Below are 15,000 nucleotides of genomic sequence, written 5' to 3' on the forward strand. Positions count from 1 at the left end.
GAGAGGAGGAGAGTAGGGGATAGGATGGGGAGATGAGGGAGAGGAGGGAGAGGAGGGGAGAGGAGGGGAGAGGAGGAGAGTAGGGGATAGGATGGGGAGATGAGGGAGAGGAGGGAGAGGAGGAGAGTAGGGGATAGGATGGGGAGATGAGGGAGAGGAGGAGGGGAGAGGAGGAGAGTAGGGGATAGGATGGGGAGATGAGGGAGAGGAGGGGAGAGGAGGAGAGTAGGGGATAGGATGGGGAGATGAGGGAGAGGAGGGAGAGGAGGAGAGTAGGGGATAGGATGGGGAGAGGAGGGAGAGGAGGGGGGAAAGGAGGAGAATAGGGGATAGGATGGGGAGAGGAAGAGAGTAGGGGATAGGATGGGGAGATGAGGGAGAGGAGGAGAGGAGGGGAGAGGAGGAGAGTAGGGGATAGGATAGGGAGATGAGGGAGAGGAGGGAGAGGAGGGGAGGAGGAGGAGAGAGTAGGAGATAGGATGGGGAGATGAGGGAGAGGAGGTAGAGGAGGGGAAAGGAGGAGAATAGGAGATAGGATGGGGAGATGAGGGAGAGTAGGGGATAGGAGGAGAGTAGGGGATAGGATGGGGAGATGAGGGAGAGGGGAGAGAGGGGATAGGATGGGGAGATGAGGGGAGAGGAGGGGAGGGAGAGAGAGGAGGGGGAGGATGGGGAGATAAGGGAGAGGAGGAGAGTAGGGGATAGGATGGGGAGATGAGGGAGAGGAGGGGAGGAGGAGGAGGGGATAGGAGGAGAGTAGGGGATAGGATGGGGAGATGAGGGATAGGAGGGAGAGGAGGGGAGAGGAGGAGAGTAGGGGATAGGATGGGGAGATGAGGGAGAGGAGGAGAGTAGGGGGATAGGATGGGGAGAGGAGGAGAGTAGGGGATAGGATAGGGAGATGAGGGGGAGAGGAGGGAGAGGAGGGGAGAGGAGGAGAGTAGGAGATAGGATGGGGAGATGAGGGAGAGGAGGTAGAGGAGGGGAAAGGAGGGGAATAGGAGATAGGATGGGGAGATGAGGGAGAGTAGGGGATAGGAGGAGAGTAGGGGATAGGATGGGGAGATGAGGGAGAGGAGGGAGAGGAGGAGAGTAGGGGATAGGATGGGGAGATGAGGGAGAGGAGGGAGAGGAGGAGAGGAGGGGATAGGATGGGGAGATGAGGGGAGGGGGAGAGGAGGAGAGGAGGGGAGAGGAGGAGAGTAGGGGATAGGATGGGGAGATGAGGGAGAGGAGGGAGAGGAGGGAGAGGGAGGAGAGGTAGGAGGATAGGAGGAGAGTAGGGGATAGGATGGGGAGATGGAGGAGGGAGAGGGGGGAGGAGGAGGAGGAGGGGAGGGGGAGGAGGAGGAGGAGGAGAGTAGGGGATAGGATGGGGAGATGAGGGAGAGGAGAGGAGGGGAGAGGAGGAGAGTAGGGGATAGGATGGGGAGATGAGGGAGAGGAGGGAGAGGAGGGGAGGGGTGGAGAGGAGGAGAGTAGGGGATAGGATGGGGAGATGAGGGAGAGGAGAGGAGAGGAGGAGAGAGGGGATAGGATGGGGAGATGGAGGAGAGGAGAGGGAGGAGGGGAGAGGAGAGGGAGAGGAGGAGAGTAGGGGATAGGATGGGGAGATGAGGAGGGGAGAGGAGGAGAGTAGGGGATAGGATGGGGAGAGGAGGGAGAGGAGGGGAAAGGAGGAGAATAGGGGATAGGATGGGGAGATGAGGGGAGGAGGAAGAGAGTAGGGGAAAGGAGGGGAATAGGAGATAGGATGGGGAGATGAGGGAGAGTAGGGGGAGAGGAGGAGAGTAGGATGGGGGATGGGGATGGGGAGATGAGGGAGAGGAGGAGGGAGAGGAGAGAGGATGGGGAGATGAGGGAGAGGAGGGGAGAGGAGGAGAGGAGGGGAGGAGGAGAGAGAGAGGGGATAGGATGGGGAGATGAGGGAGAGGAGGGAGAGGAGGGAGAGGAGGAGAGAGGGGATAGGAGGAGAGTAGGGGATAGGATGGGGAGATGAGGGAGAGGAGGGAGAGGAGGGGAGAGGGAGAGAGGAGAGTAGGGGATAGGATGGGGAGATGAGGGGAGGGGAGGAGGAGAGTAGGGGATAGGATGGGGAGATGAGGGAGAGGAGGGAGAGGAGGAGGAGGGGATAGGAGGAGAGTAGGGGATAGGATGGGGAGATGAGGGAGAGGAGGAGAGGAGAGGGAGAGGAGGAGATAGGGATAGGATGGGGAGATGAGGGAGAGGAGGGGAGAGGAGAGTAGGGGGATAGGATAGGAGAGGAGGGAGAGGAGGGGAAAGGAGGAGAATAGGGGATAGGATGGGGAGAGGAGAGGAAGAGAGTAGGGGATAGGATGGGGAGATGAGGGAGAGGAGGGGAGAGGAGGAGAGAGGGGATAGGATAGGGAGATGAGGGGGAGAGGAAGAGAGTAGGGGATAGGATGGGGAGATGAGGGAGAGAGGGGAGAGGAGAGTAGGGATAGGATGGGGAGATGAGGGGAGGAGGTAGAGGAGGGGGAGGAGGGGAATAGGGATAGGGGGAGATGAGGGAGAGGAGGGAGAGGAGGAGAGGAGGAGAGTAGGGGGATAGGATGGGGAGATGAGGGAGAGGAGGGAGAGGAGGGGAGAGGAGGAGAGTAGGGGATAGGATATGGGGAGATGAGGGAGAGGGGAGAGGAGGGGGAGGAGGGAGGGGATAGGATGGGGAGAGGATGGGGAGATGAGGGAGAGGAGGGGATAGGAGGGAGATAGGGGATAGGATAGGGAGGAAGGAGAGGAGGAGAGTAGGGGATAGGATATGGGGAGATGAGGGAGAGGAGGGGAGAGGAGGAGAATAGGAGATAGGATGGGGAGATGAGGGAGAGGAGGGGAGAGGAGGAGAGTAGGGGATAGGATAGGGAGATGAGGGAGAGGAGGGAGAGGAGGGGAGAGGAGGAGAGTAGGAGATAGGATGGGGGATGGGGAGATGAGGGAGAGGAGGAGAGGAGGGAAAGGAGGAGAATAGGGATAGGATAGGGAGATGAGGGAGAGAGGGGAGAGGAGGAGAGTAGGGGATAGGATAGGGAGATGAGGGAGATGAGGGAGATAGGGGAGGGAGATGAGGGAGAGGAGGGGATAGGAGGAGAGTAGGGGATAGGATAGGGGGAGATGAGGGAGAGGAGGGGAGAGGAGGAGAGTAGGGGATAGGATGGGGAGATGAGGGAGAGGAGGGGAGAGGAGGAGAGGAGGGGATAGGATGGGGAGATGAGGGAGAGGAGGAGAGGAGGGGAGAGGATGGGGAGATGAGAGGAGGGGAGAGGAGGAGAGTAGGGGATAGGATGGGGAGATGAGGGAGAGGAGGGGAGAGGAGGAGAGTAGGGGATAGGATGGGGAGATGAGGGAGAGGAGGGAGAGGAGGGGAGAGGAGGAGAGGAGGGGATAGGATGGGGAGATGAGGGAGAGGGAGGAGAGAGAGAGGAGAGGAGAGGGAGAGGAGAGGGAGAGAGGAGGAGAGTAGGGGATAGGATGGGGAGATGGGGAGAGGAGGGAGAGGGGGAGAGGAGGGAGAGGGATAGGATGGGGGAGGAGGAGGAGAGTAGGGGGATAGGATAGGGAGATGAGGGAGAGGAGGGGGAGAGGAGGAGAGTAGGGGATAGGATGGGGAGATGAGGGAGAGGAGGGAGAGGAGGGGAGAGGAGGAGAGTAGGAGAGAGGAGGGAGAGTAGGGAGAGGAGGGGAGGAGGAGGGGAGAGGAGGAGAGTAGGGAGAGGATGGGGAGAGGAGGAGAGTAGGGGATAGGATAGGGAGATGAGGGAGAGGAGGGGAGAGGAGGAGAGAGGGGATAGGATGGGGAGATGAGGAGAGAGGAGGAGAGGAGAGAGGGAGGAGGAGAGTAGGGGATAGGATGGGGAGATGAGGGAGAGGAGGGAGAGGAGGAGAGGAGGGGATAGGATGGGGAGATGAGGGAGAGGAGGGAGGAGGAGGAGAGTAGGGGATAGGATGGGGAGGAGGAGAGTAGGGGATAGGATAGGGAGATGAGGCAGAGGAGGGAGAGGAGGGGAGAGGAGGAGAGTAGGGAGAGGAGGGAGAGGAGGGGAGAGGAGGAGAGTAGGGGATAGGATGGGGAGAGGAGGAGAGTTGGGGGATAGGAGGAGAGTGAGGGGAGAGGAGGAGAGTAGGGGATAGGATGGGGAGATGAGGGAGAGGAGAGGGGAGAGGAGGAGAGTAGGGGATAGGATGGGGAGATGAGGGGAGGGAGGAGAGGAGGGAGAGGATGGGGAGATGAGAGGAGGGGAGAGGAGGAGAGTAGGGGATAGGATGGGGAGATGAGGGAGAGGAGGGGAGAGGAGGAGAGTAGGGGATAGGATGGGGAGATGAGGGAGAGAGGGGAGAGGGGAGAGGAGGAGAGGAGGGGATAGGATGGGGAGATGAGGGAGAGGAGGAGAGGAGAGGAGAGGAGAGGAGAGGAGAGGAGAGGAGAGGAGGAGGAGAGGAGGAGAGTAGGGGATAGGATGGGGAGATGAGGGAGAGGAGGGAGAGGAGGGGAGAGGAGAAGAGGGGGGATAGGATGGGGAGAGGAGGAGAGTAGGGGGATAGGATAGGGAGATGAGAGAGGAGGGAGAGGAGGGATCAGGAGGAGAGTAGGGAGAGGAGGGAAGATAGGGAGAGGAGGGAGAGGAGGGGAGAGGAGGAAGTAGGGGATAGGATGGGGAGAGGAGGAAGAAGTAGGGGATAGGATAGGGAGATGAGGGAGATGAGGGAGAGGAGGAAGATCAGGGGATAGGATGGGGAGATGAGGGGAGGAGGAGAGGAGAGGGAGAGGAGGAGAGTAGGGGATAGGATGGGGAGATGAGGGAGAGGAGGGAGAGGAGGAGAGGAGGGGATAGGATGGGGAGATGAGGGAGATGAGGGAGAGGAGGAGAGGAGGGGAGAGGAGGAGAAGTAGGGGATAGGATGGGGAGATGAGGGAGAGGAGGGAGAGGGAGGGGAGAGGAGGAGAGAGGGGATAGGATGGGGAGAGGAGGAGAGTAGGGGATAGGATAGGGAGATGAGGCAGAGGAGGGAGAGGAGGGGAGAGGAGGAGAGTAGGGAGAGGAGGGAGTTTGAGGAGGGAGAGGAGAGGGGAGAGGAGGAGAGAGGGGATAGGATGGGGAGAGGAGGAGAGAGGGGAGGAGGAGAGAGAGGGGAGAGGAGGAGAGGAGGGGATAGGATGGGGAGAGAGAGGAGGGGAGAGGAGGAGAGTAGGGGATAGGATGGGGAGATGAGGGAGAGGAGGGGAGAGGAGGAGAGAGGGGATAGGATGGGGAGATGAGGGAGAGGAGGGAGAGGAGGGGAGAGGAGGAGAGGAGGGGATAGGATGGGGAGATGAGGGAGAGGAGGAGAGGAGAGGAGAGGAGGAGAGGGGGATAGGATGGGGAGATGATGGAGAGGAGGGAGAGGAGGGGAGAGGAGAGAGAGAGGGGATAGGATGGGGAGAGGAGGAGAGTAGGGGATAGGATAGGGAGATGAGGGAGAGGAGGGAGAGGAGGGAGAGAGGAGGAGAGTAGGGAGAGGAGGGAGAGTAGGGAGAGGAGGGAGAGAGGAGGGAGGAGAGGAGGGAGAGGAGGAGAGTAGGGGATAGGATGGGGAGAGGAGGAGAGTAGGGGATAGGATAGGGAGATGAGGGAGATGAGGGGGGAGAGGAGGAGAGAGGGGGATAGGATGGGGAGATGAGGGAGAGGAGGAGAGGAGAGGAAGAGGAGGAGAGTAGGGGATAGGATGGGGAGAGGAGAGAGAGGAGGAGAGAGAGGGGATAGGATGGGGAGATGAGGAGAGGAGAGGAGGAGAGGGAGAGGAGGAGAGTAGGGGATAGGATGGGGAGATGAGGGAGAGGAGGGGATAGGATGGGGAGATGAGGGAGAGGAGAGGAGAGGGATAGAGGAGTGGAGAGGAGAGGAGAGAAGAGGAGAGGAGGGATAGAGGAGTGGAGGAGAGGAGAGGGATAGAGGAGGAGAGGAGAGGGATGGAGGAGAGGAGAGGAATAGAGGAGTAGAGGAGAGGTAAGGGATAGAGGAGAGGAGTGGAGAGGAGAGGAGAGGGATAGAGGAGGAGAGGAGGAGAGGAGAGGAGAGAGAGAGAGAGAGAGAGAGAGAGAGAGAGAGAGAGAGAGAAAAAAGTAGGAAAGAGCCAGACATTCAGAGAGAGAGAAGAGGGGAGGTGAGAGAATGGATTAGAGAGAGAGAGACAGTTCGACCCAGAGATATACAGTGGGGAGAACAAGTATTTGATACACTTCCCGATTTGGCAGGTTTTCCTTCTTACAAAGCATGTAGAGTTCTGTAATTTTTATCATAGGTACACTTCAACTGTGAGAGACGGAATCTAAAACTAACTGTCCCCCAGAGAGGGGACATTTAGACCCAGAGAGACCCAGAGAGAGGGACAGTTAGACCCAGAGAGAGATACAGTTTAATTTATTCCATACATTTTCCCTGACACCCAAAATTACTCGTTACATTCTGAATGCTTAGCAGGACAGGAAAATGGTCCAATTCACACACTTATCAAGAGAACATCCCTGTTCATCCCCACTGCTCTGATCTGGTGGACTCAATAAACACACATGCTTCATTTGTAAATGATGTCTGAGTGTTGGAGTGTGCACCAGGCTATCTGTAAATGATGTCTGAGTGTTGGAGTGTGCACCAGGCTATCTGTAAATGATGTCTGAGTGTTGGAGTGTGCACCAGGCTATCTGTAAATGATGTCTGAGTGTTGGAGTGTGCACCAGGCTATCTGTAAATGATGTCTGAGTGTTGGAGTGTGCACCAGGCTATCTGTAAATGATGTCTGAGTGTTGGAGTGTGCACCAGGCTATCTGTAAATGATGTCTGAGTGTTGGAGTGTGCACCAGGCTATCTGTAAATGATGTCTGAGTGTTGGAGTGTGCACCAGGCTATCTGTAAATGCACCAGGCTATCTGTAAATGATGTCTGAGTGTTGGAGTGTGCACCAGGCTATCTGTAAATGATGTCTGAGTGTTGGAGTGTGCACCAGGCTATCTGTAAATGATGTCTGAGTGTTGGAGTGTGACCAGGCTATCTGTAAATGATGTCTGAGTGTTGGAGTGTGCACCTGGCTATCTGTACATTTAAAAACAAAGACAATTGTGCCGTCTGGTTTGCTTAACGTTAATTTAAGGAATTTTAAATGATTTATGTTTTTACTTTTGATACTTAAGTATATTTAAAACCATGTACTTTTAGACTTTTACTCAAGTAGGATTTTACTGGGTATATTTCACTTTTACTCAAGTAGGATTTTACTGGGTAACTTTCACTTTTACTCAAGTAGGATTTTACTGGGTATATTTCACTTTTACTCAAGTAGGATTTTACCGGGTATATTTCACTTTTACTCAAGTAGGATTTTACTGGGTATATTTCACTTTTACTCAAGTAGGATTTTACTGGGTATATTTCACTTTTACTCAAGTAGGATTTTACTGGGTATATTTCACTTTTACTCAAGTAGGATTTTACCGGGTGACTTTAACTTTTACTCAAGTAGGATTTTACTGGGTATATTTCACTTTTACTCAAGTAGGATTTTACTGGGTGAATTTCACTTTTACTCAAGTAGGATTTTACTGGGTATATTTCACTTTTACTCAAGTAGGATTTTACTGGGTATATTTCACTTTTACTCAAGTAGGATTTTACCGGGTGACTTTCACTTTTACTCAAGTAGAATTTTACTGGGTAAATTTCACTTTTACTCAAGTAGGATTTTACCGGGTGACTTTCACTTTTACTCAAGTAGGATTTTACTGGGTATATTTCACTTTTACTCAAGTAGGATTTTACTGGGTACTTTCACTTTTACTCAAGTAGGATTTTACTGGGTATATTTCACTTTTACTCAAGTAGGATTTTACTGGGTATATTTCACTTTTACTCAAGTAGGATTTTACCGGGTGACTTTCACTTTTACTCAAGTAGGATTTTACCGGGTATATTTCACTTTTACTCAAGTAGGACAAATGGGTCCTTTTTCCACCACTGCATATTTGTGCACATGGAACACTGCTGGGATCTTTAATTTCAGTGAGACATGGGAGCAACTCGTCACGCTGGATGTTCTTCAGTGTAGATACTCTACACACTGCAGACCACAGAGAGGTCGCTGTCTGTAGCTGCCTGATGCAGAATGGATGGACCATGTTGGAGACGGCTGCTGTGTGTTGAGAGGCAGGACCGGAACCGGAACTAACTAGAGAGATACAACTCCTATATCCAGGATTAAAATGTCTCTGTGTGTGTGTGTCTCGGTGTGTGTGTGTGTCTCGGTGTGTGTGTGTGTCTCGGTGTGTGTGTGTGTCTCGGTGTGTGTGTGTGTCTCGGTGTGTGTGTGTCTCGGTGTGTGTGTGTCTCGGTGTGTGTGTCTCGGTGTGTGTGTGTGTGTGTCCGGTGTGTGTGTGTGTCTCGGTGTGTGTGTGTCTGTGTGTGTGTGTGTGTGTCTCGTGTGTGTGTGTGTCTCGGTGTGTGTGCATCTCGGTGTGTGTGTCTCGGTGTGTGTGTGTGTCTCGGTGTGTGTGTGTGTCTCGTGTGTGTGTGTGTCTCGTGTGTGTGTGTCTCGGTGTGTGTGTCTCGTGTGTGTGTGTCTCGGTGTGTGTGTGTGTGTCTCTGTGTGTGTGTCTCTGTGTGTGTGTCTCTGTGTGTGTGTCTCGGTGTGTGTGTCTCTCTGTGTGTGTGTCTCGGTGTGTGTGGTGTCTATGTGTGTCAGTGTGTGTCTCGGTGTGTGTGTGTATATCTCGGTGTGTGTGTCTCGGTGTGTGTGACTCGGTGTGTGTTTCTCTGTGTGTGTGTCTCGGTGTCTATGTGTGTCTCGGTGTGTGTGTCTCGGTGTCTATGTGTGTCTCGGTGTGTGTGTCTCGGTGTGTGTGTGTGTGTGTGTCTCGTGCGTGTGTGTCTCGGTGTGTGTGTCTCATGTCTGTGTGTGTGTGTGTGTGTGTGTGTGTCGGTGTGTGTGTGTGTGTGTGTGTGTGTGTGTGTGTGTGTGTGTGTGTGTGTGTGTGTGTGTGTGTGTGTGTGTCTGGTGTGTGTGTGTGTCTGGTGTGTGTGTGTCTCGGTGTGTGTGTGTGTGTCTGTGTGTGTGTGTGTGTGTCTCGTGTGTGTGTGTGTGTGTGTGTGTGTGTGTGTGTGTGTGTGTGTGTGTGTGTGTGTGTGTGTGTGTGTGTGTGTGTGTGTGTGTGTGTTATCCAGGGCCCTAATGAGACAGTGTTACACCACAGCCAGTCTGAAGAACCGCAGGCTGGATCAAAGGAACAGTCTCTCTGAATGTCAAGTGTGTTGGAGGGTTCAGACAAGTCTGCGTGTGTGTGTGTGTGTGTGTGTGTGTGTGTGTGTGTGTGTGTGTGTGTGTGTGTGTGTGTGTGTTTGGCTGCTTTCTAATGTCCCTCCATACATTTCAAGGTGTCTATTTCTATGTCTGTGTACATATTGGTGTGCGTTTTGTGTCCTGACTTCTGGCAGGTTGTCAATCAGGCTGTCAGGTAGACTGGGGATTAATGAGCCAGTGGAAATAGTGTAGGTCTCTGGGCAGACTCAGTCCACCATGTGCATGAAAACCACTTGTCTTTCATTGAATGACAACAAAGACTTTACTGAAGAATCATTACTGAAGAATCACTACTGAAGAATCATTACTGAATTATCCCTCCTGAAGAGTGAAGAATCATTACTGAAGAATCACTACTGAAGAATCATTACTGAATTATCCCTGCTGAAGAGTGAAGAATCACTACTGAAGAATCATTACTGAATTATCCCTCCTGAAGAGTGAAGAATCACTACTGAAGAATCACTACTGAAGAATCATTACTGAATTATCCCTCCTGAAGAGTGAAGAATCACTACTGAAGAATCATTACTGAAGAATCATTACTGAAGAATCCCTCCTGAAGAGTGAAGAATCACTACTGAAGAATCACTACTGAAGAATCATTACTGAATTATCCCTCCTGAAGAGTGAAGAATCACTACTGAATAATCATTACTGAAGAATCATTACTGAAGAATCCCTGCTGAAGAATCATTACTGAATAATCATTACTGAAGAATCATTACTGAATAATCCCTGCTGAAGAGTGATCACTACTGAAGAATCGTTACTGAATTATCCCTCCTGAAGAGTGAATAATCACTACTGAAGGATCACTACTGAAGAATCATTACTGAAGAATCACTACTGAAGAATCATTACTGAAGAATCACTACTGAAGAATCATTACTGAAGAATCATTACTGAAGAATCCCTCCCCGAACTACTGAAAAAACCCTTAGTGAAGTCCAGAAAGAACATAAACATCACACAATAACTTCTGAACTGTTACAGCTGGTTAAACCAGAGAGGGAGAGAGAGGGAGAGAGAGAGAGGGAGAGAGGGATAGAGAGAGAGAGAGAGAGAGAGAGAGAGAGAGAGAGAGAGAGAGGGAGAGAGAGAGAGAGAGAGAGAGAGAGAGGAGAGAGAGAGAGAGAGAGAGAGAGAGAGAGAGAGAGAGAGAGAGAGAGAGAGAGAGAGAGAGGGAGAGAGAGAGAGAGAGAGAGAGAGAGGGAGAGAGAGAGAGAGAGAGAGGGAGAGAGAGAGAGAGAGAGAGAGAGGGAGAGAGAGAGAGAGAGAGAGAGAGAGAGGGAGAGAGAGAGTAAGAGAGAGAGAGGGAGAGATAAAGGGAGAGAGAGAGAGGGAGGGAGAGAGAGAGAGAGAGAGAGAGAGAGAGAGAGAGAGAGAGAGAGAGAGATCAGTAGGACATGAGTCAACCCTGTTTGAGACCAGATCAAACCAACAGTTTACAGTGTAAGAGCCCATTACTAAGACAGCCCTTTCCTTTTCTCAACTATGAAACTATTCACTTTAAAACACCTCTGACTATCAGCATCACAGACCAAGGATCAATCCCAAATGGCACCCTATATCCTTTTTACCCTGGACTACTTTTGACCAGAGCCCTATGGCACTTCAGTGCACTACATAGGGAATAGGGTGCCATTTGGGATGGAATTTAGGACATCTGTTTAAACATGTCTGAACATTATTTAAAACAATAAACTGGCCGAACTCTGGTTGTGTTTCTTCTTGGGAAGCAGCTGTAGTAGTTTGAACTGCAACGGGGCAGAAAAATTCATTATCAAATTTCTTCTCACTTTTTTTTCCACTCAAGTTTTTTTCGTTTCTTCTGCGAAACCTTTGTGCCAAAACAGCCAGTGGTTTAATTAAAATCATACTGTAAGTTCACACAACTGTATATTTTGTTACGATGACGACCACGAACTCTCATTGTTGGCTACGGCGCAGGTTATTTTGGTTTGATCCGTTTTTTGAGGGGATGTTTAGGGGAGGGGATGTTTAGGGGAGGTGATGTTTAGGGGAGGGGATGTTTAGGGATGTTTAGGGGAGGGGATGTTTAGGGATGTTTAGGGATGTTTAGGGAGGGGATGTTTAGGGAGGGGATGTTTAGGGATGTTTAGGGAGGGATGTTTAGGGAGGGGTTTAGGGATGTTTAGGGGAGGGGATGTTTAGGGGAGGGGATGTTTAGAAGAAAAAAACATGATTTTTAATTATTAAGATGAACAACAACAGCTAAAGATGATTCTGGACTGATAGAGAGGAGGATAGGAGATAAAGACTGATAAAGAGAGAGAGGATGATTGAAGGAGATAAAGACAGAGAAAGAGAGGGAGAGGAGGATAGAGGGAGATAAAGACTGAGAAAGAGAGGGAGAGGAGGATAGAGGGAGATAAAGACTGAGAAAGAGAGGGAGAGGAGGATAGAAGGAGATAAAGACTGAGAAAGAGGGGGAGAGGAGGATAGAAGGAGATAAAGACTGAGAAAGAGGGGGAGAGGAGGATAGAAGGAGATAAAGACTGAGAAAGAGAGAGAGAGGAGGATAGGAGATAAAGACTGAGAAAGAGAGGGATAGGAGGATAGAGGGAGATAAAGAATGAGAAAGGGAGGGAGAGCAGGATAGAAGGAGATAAAGAGAGGGAGAGGAGGATAGGAGATAAAGACTGAGAAAGAGAGGGATAGGAGGATAGAGGGAGATAAAGAATGAGAAAGAGAGGGAGAGGAGGATAGAAGGAGATAAAGAGAGTGAGAGGAGGATAGAAGGAGATAAAGACAGAGGGAGAGGAGTGTCGTGTCTTTGGCTATGTGATATGACATGCTATTCTATAACATAATTTCTCAGTCTTTAATTTCTCTGTAATTAATATTACCTGATTGAGCTAATCATGTAAATGTAATTAACTAGAGAGTCGGGGCACCACGAAAGAATAATTATAGAGCTGTTATCTTCCGAATAAACTCTTAAAGACCTAGTAATATTTTACATCAATAGCAGTCAATATTAATCGTCACCTTAATTCAGTCTCATCTGAAAGTTGTAAATTCTTGGTTATCTGCACGAACCCTGGCTAACAAGTTGAATCAGCAATACAAATTGGGTTTAATTATATATTTACTACCTAACTAAGCACACAGAATTACACATACACATAATTAATCAACTTGATTACAAATGACGTCATAAAGGAAAACGTCCCTAGCGGGCGGAACCGATATGACAGCTGGTTACACAAAAGAAAAGGGGCTGGGTTTGAGTGAAAGAGCGGGAAGACTGAGGGACAAAGGGAGAAGCTGTGCTATCGTAAATACAGTATCTTATGCATTCTAAATTACCGCCCATTTGGAAAAGGAAAATGCAATAAATATTTACTCTGAGCTACGCTTCGGTTGGTTAGTGGTAGATGGAAGGCCATGTTGCCAAACCGAGTCCTTTGAAGAATGTCTCTGGTGGTCAATTGGATACGTTGTAGTAACGTTGTTGTGTGATAGACGGAATACTCTGTCTGTTCCTTCCTAACCTGTGTTTGCAGCTGCTGTTGCTAACTCAACGGCTAGGAGGTATCACTTCTGTAGTGAATAAGAGTTCAAAGTTCATACCATTCGCAACCAAAGCTCACGCTGATGTTGGCTTCGTTCTGTAGTTATTATCTGAACCATTCTGACATCGGACCGTCGTCCTCACATCCTCTGAACAGGAGGTTATATTGTCGTCAAGGTTTTATATAGGAAGGGAGAGGAGGGCGTGTTTGAAAAGTTTTATAGCCCATGTCCCTTCACAGTGGCAGGCCACTGATTGAGCAGAGCCCTACCTTATGAAATCCCAAATCTCACATTTTAGAAGCTAAAATCACATTTCATCCCATCACGAATAATTTGATATTCAAACATTTAAATTGAACAACAATTCCATGTGAATCCGATAACTGATGTGTAGACTTTCCACTGTCGAGTCTTATCATTGATGAGCATGTCTCAGATGACAACCGAACTGACATCATATTCATTAAGTACCACCGGATTACCAGAATATAGTTCATTTCCCCCCACATACTGATGTTCCCAGAATCTCTATGTTAACCAAGGGTTTTGCAAATGTAACATCAGTAGGGTAGAGAGAGGAAAAAGGGGGGAAGAGGTATTTATGACTGTCATAAACCTCCCCCCAGGCCAACATCATGACTGGAGGATAGGAGATAAAGAATGAGAAAGAGAGGGAGAGGAGGATAGAAGGAGATAAAGACTGAGAAAGAGAGGGAGAGGAGGATAGGAGATAAAGACTGAGAAAGAGAGGGAGACGAGGATAGGAGATAAACACTGAGAAAGATAGGGATAGGAGGATAGAGGGAGATAAAGAATGAGAATGAGAGGGAGATACCACTCTTCGTGGCTAGTCGTCTGTTCTGTAGACTAGGTCTCCCTTCCTCTCCCTGTCTGAGTGGCTTTCCCAGACTCACACATACGGGTACATTAGTATCCCTAGCCACTTGAGCCTTCCCCTTCAAATGAGTCCCTCTTCTAGATCTCAGAGATCTAGACAGTCTAACAGGGGATAAGATTGAGATATTACCATATTGTTTAAATCTTCATGAGCCATGCTGCGGGGTTAGGGGTACGGCAGGGTTAGGGGTACTGCGGGGTTAGGGTACTGCGGGGTTAGGGGTACTGCGGGGTTAGGGTACGGCGGGGTTAGGGGTGCTGCGGGGTTAGGGGTGCTGCGGGTTAGGGGTGCTGCGGGGTTAGGGGTACTGCGGGGTTAGGGGTGCTGCGGGGTTAGGGGTGCGGCGGGGTTAGGGGTACGGCAGGGTTAGGGGTGCTGCGGGGTTAGGGTGCTGCGGGGTTAGGGGTGCTGCGGGGTTAGGGGTGCTGTGGGAGTTAGGGGTGCGGCAGGGTTAGGGGTGCTGGCAGGGTTAGGGTGCTGCGGGTTAGGGGTAGTGCTGCGGGGTTAGGGATGCTGCGGGGTTAGGGGGGTGCTGCAGGGTTAGGGGTGCTGCGGGGTTAGGGGTGCTGCGGGGTTAGGGGTGCGGCGGGGTTAGGGGTACGGCAGGGTTAGGGGTGCTGCGGGGTTAGGGGTACTGCGGGGTTAGGGGTACTGCGGGGTTAGGGGTACTGCAGGGTTAGGGGTGCTGCGGGGTTAGGGGTACTGCGGGGTTAGGGTACTGCGGGGTTAGGGATGGCGGGGTTAGGGTACTGCGGGGTTAGGGGACTGCTGGGGTTAGGGTGCTGCGGGGTTAGGGGTACTGCAGGGTTAGGGGTACTGCGGGGTTAGGGACTGCGGGGTTAGGGATACTGCGGGGTTAGGGTGCTGCAGGGTTAGGGGTACTGCGGGGTTAGGGGTACTGTGGGGTTAGGGATGCTGCGGGGTTAGGGGTACTGCAGGGTTAGGGGACTGCGGGGTTAGGGGTACTGCGGGGTTAGGGGTACTGCGGGGTTAGGGGTACGGCGGGGTTAGGGGTGCGGCAGGGTTAGGGGTGCTGTGGGGTTAGGGGTACTGCAGGGTTAGGGGTGCTGCGGGTTAGGGGTGCTGCGGGGTTAGGGGTGCTGCGGGGTTAGGGGTGCTGCGGGGTTAGGGATGCTGGGGTTAGGGGTACGGCAGGGTTAGGGTGCTGCGGGGTTAGGGTGCTGCGGGGTTAGGGGTACTGCGGGGTTAGGGGTACGGCG

The 15,000-nt window shown here is 51.4% G+C and overlaps 1 protein-coding gene across 9 annotated transcripts in view; it reads left to right on the top strand.

The window, feature by feature from the left end:
• Positions 1–15,000, top strand: part of LOC112242229 (ELKS/Rab6-interacting/CAST family member 1) — a 238,353-nt gene that overhangs the window by 142,565 nt on the left and 80,788 nt on the right. The window lies entirely within an intron of this gene.

The sequence above is a fragment of the Oncorhynchus tshawytscha genome, unplaced genomic scaffold, assembly GCF_018296145.1.
Source record: "Oncorhynchus tshawytscha isolate Ot180627B unplaced genomic scaffold, Otsh_v2.0 Un_contig_1952_pilon_pilon, whole genome shotgun sequence".
Taxonomy (NCBI): domain Eukaryota; kingdom Metazoa; phylum Chordata; class Actinopteri; order Salmoniformes; family Salmonidae; genus Oncorhynchus; species Oncorhynchus tshawytscha.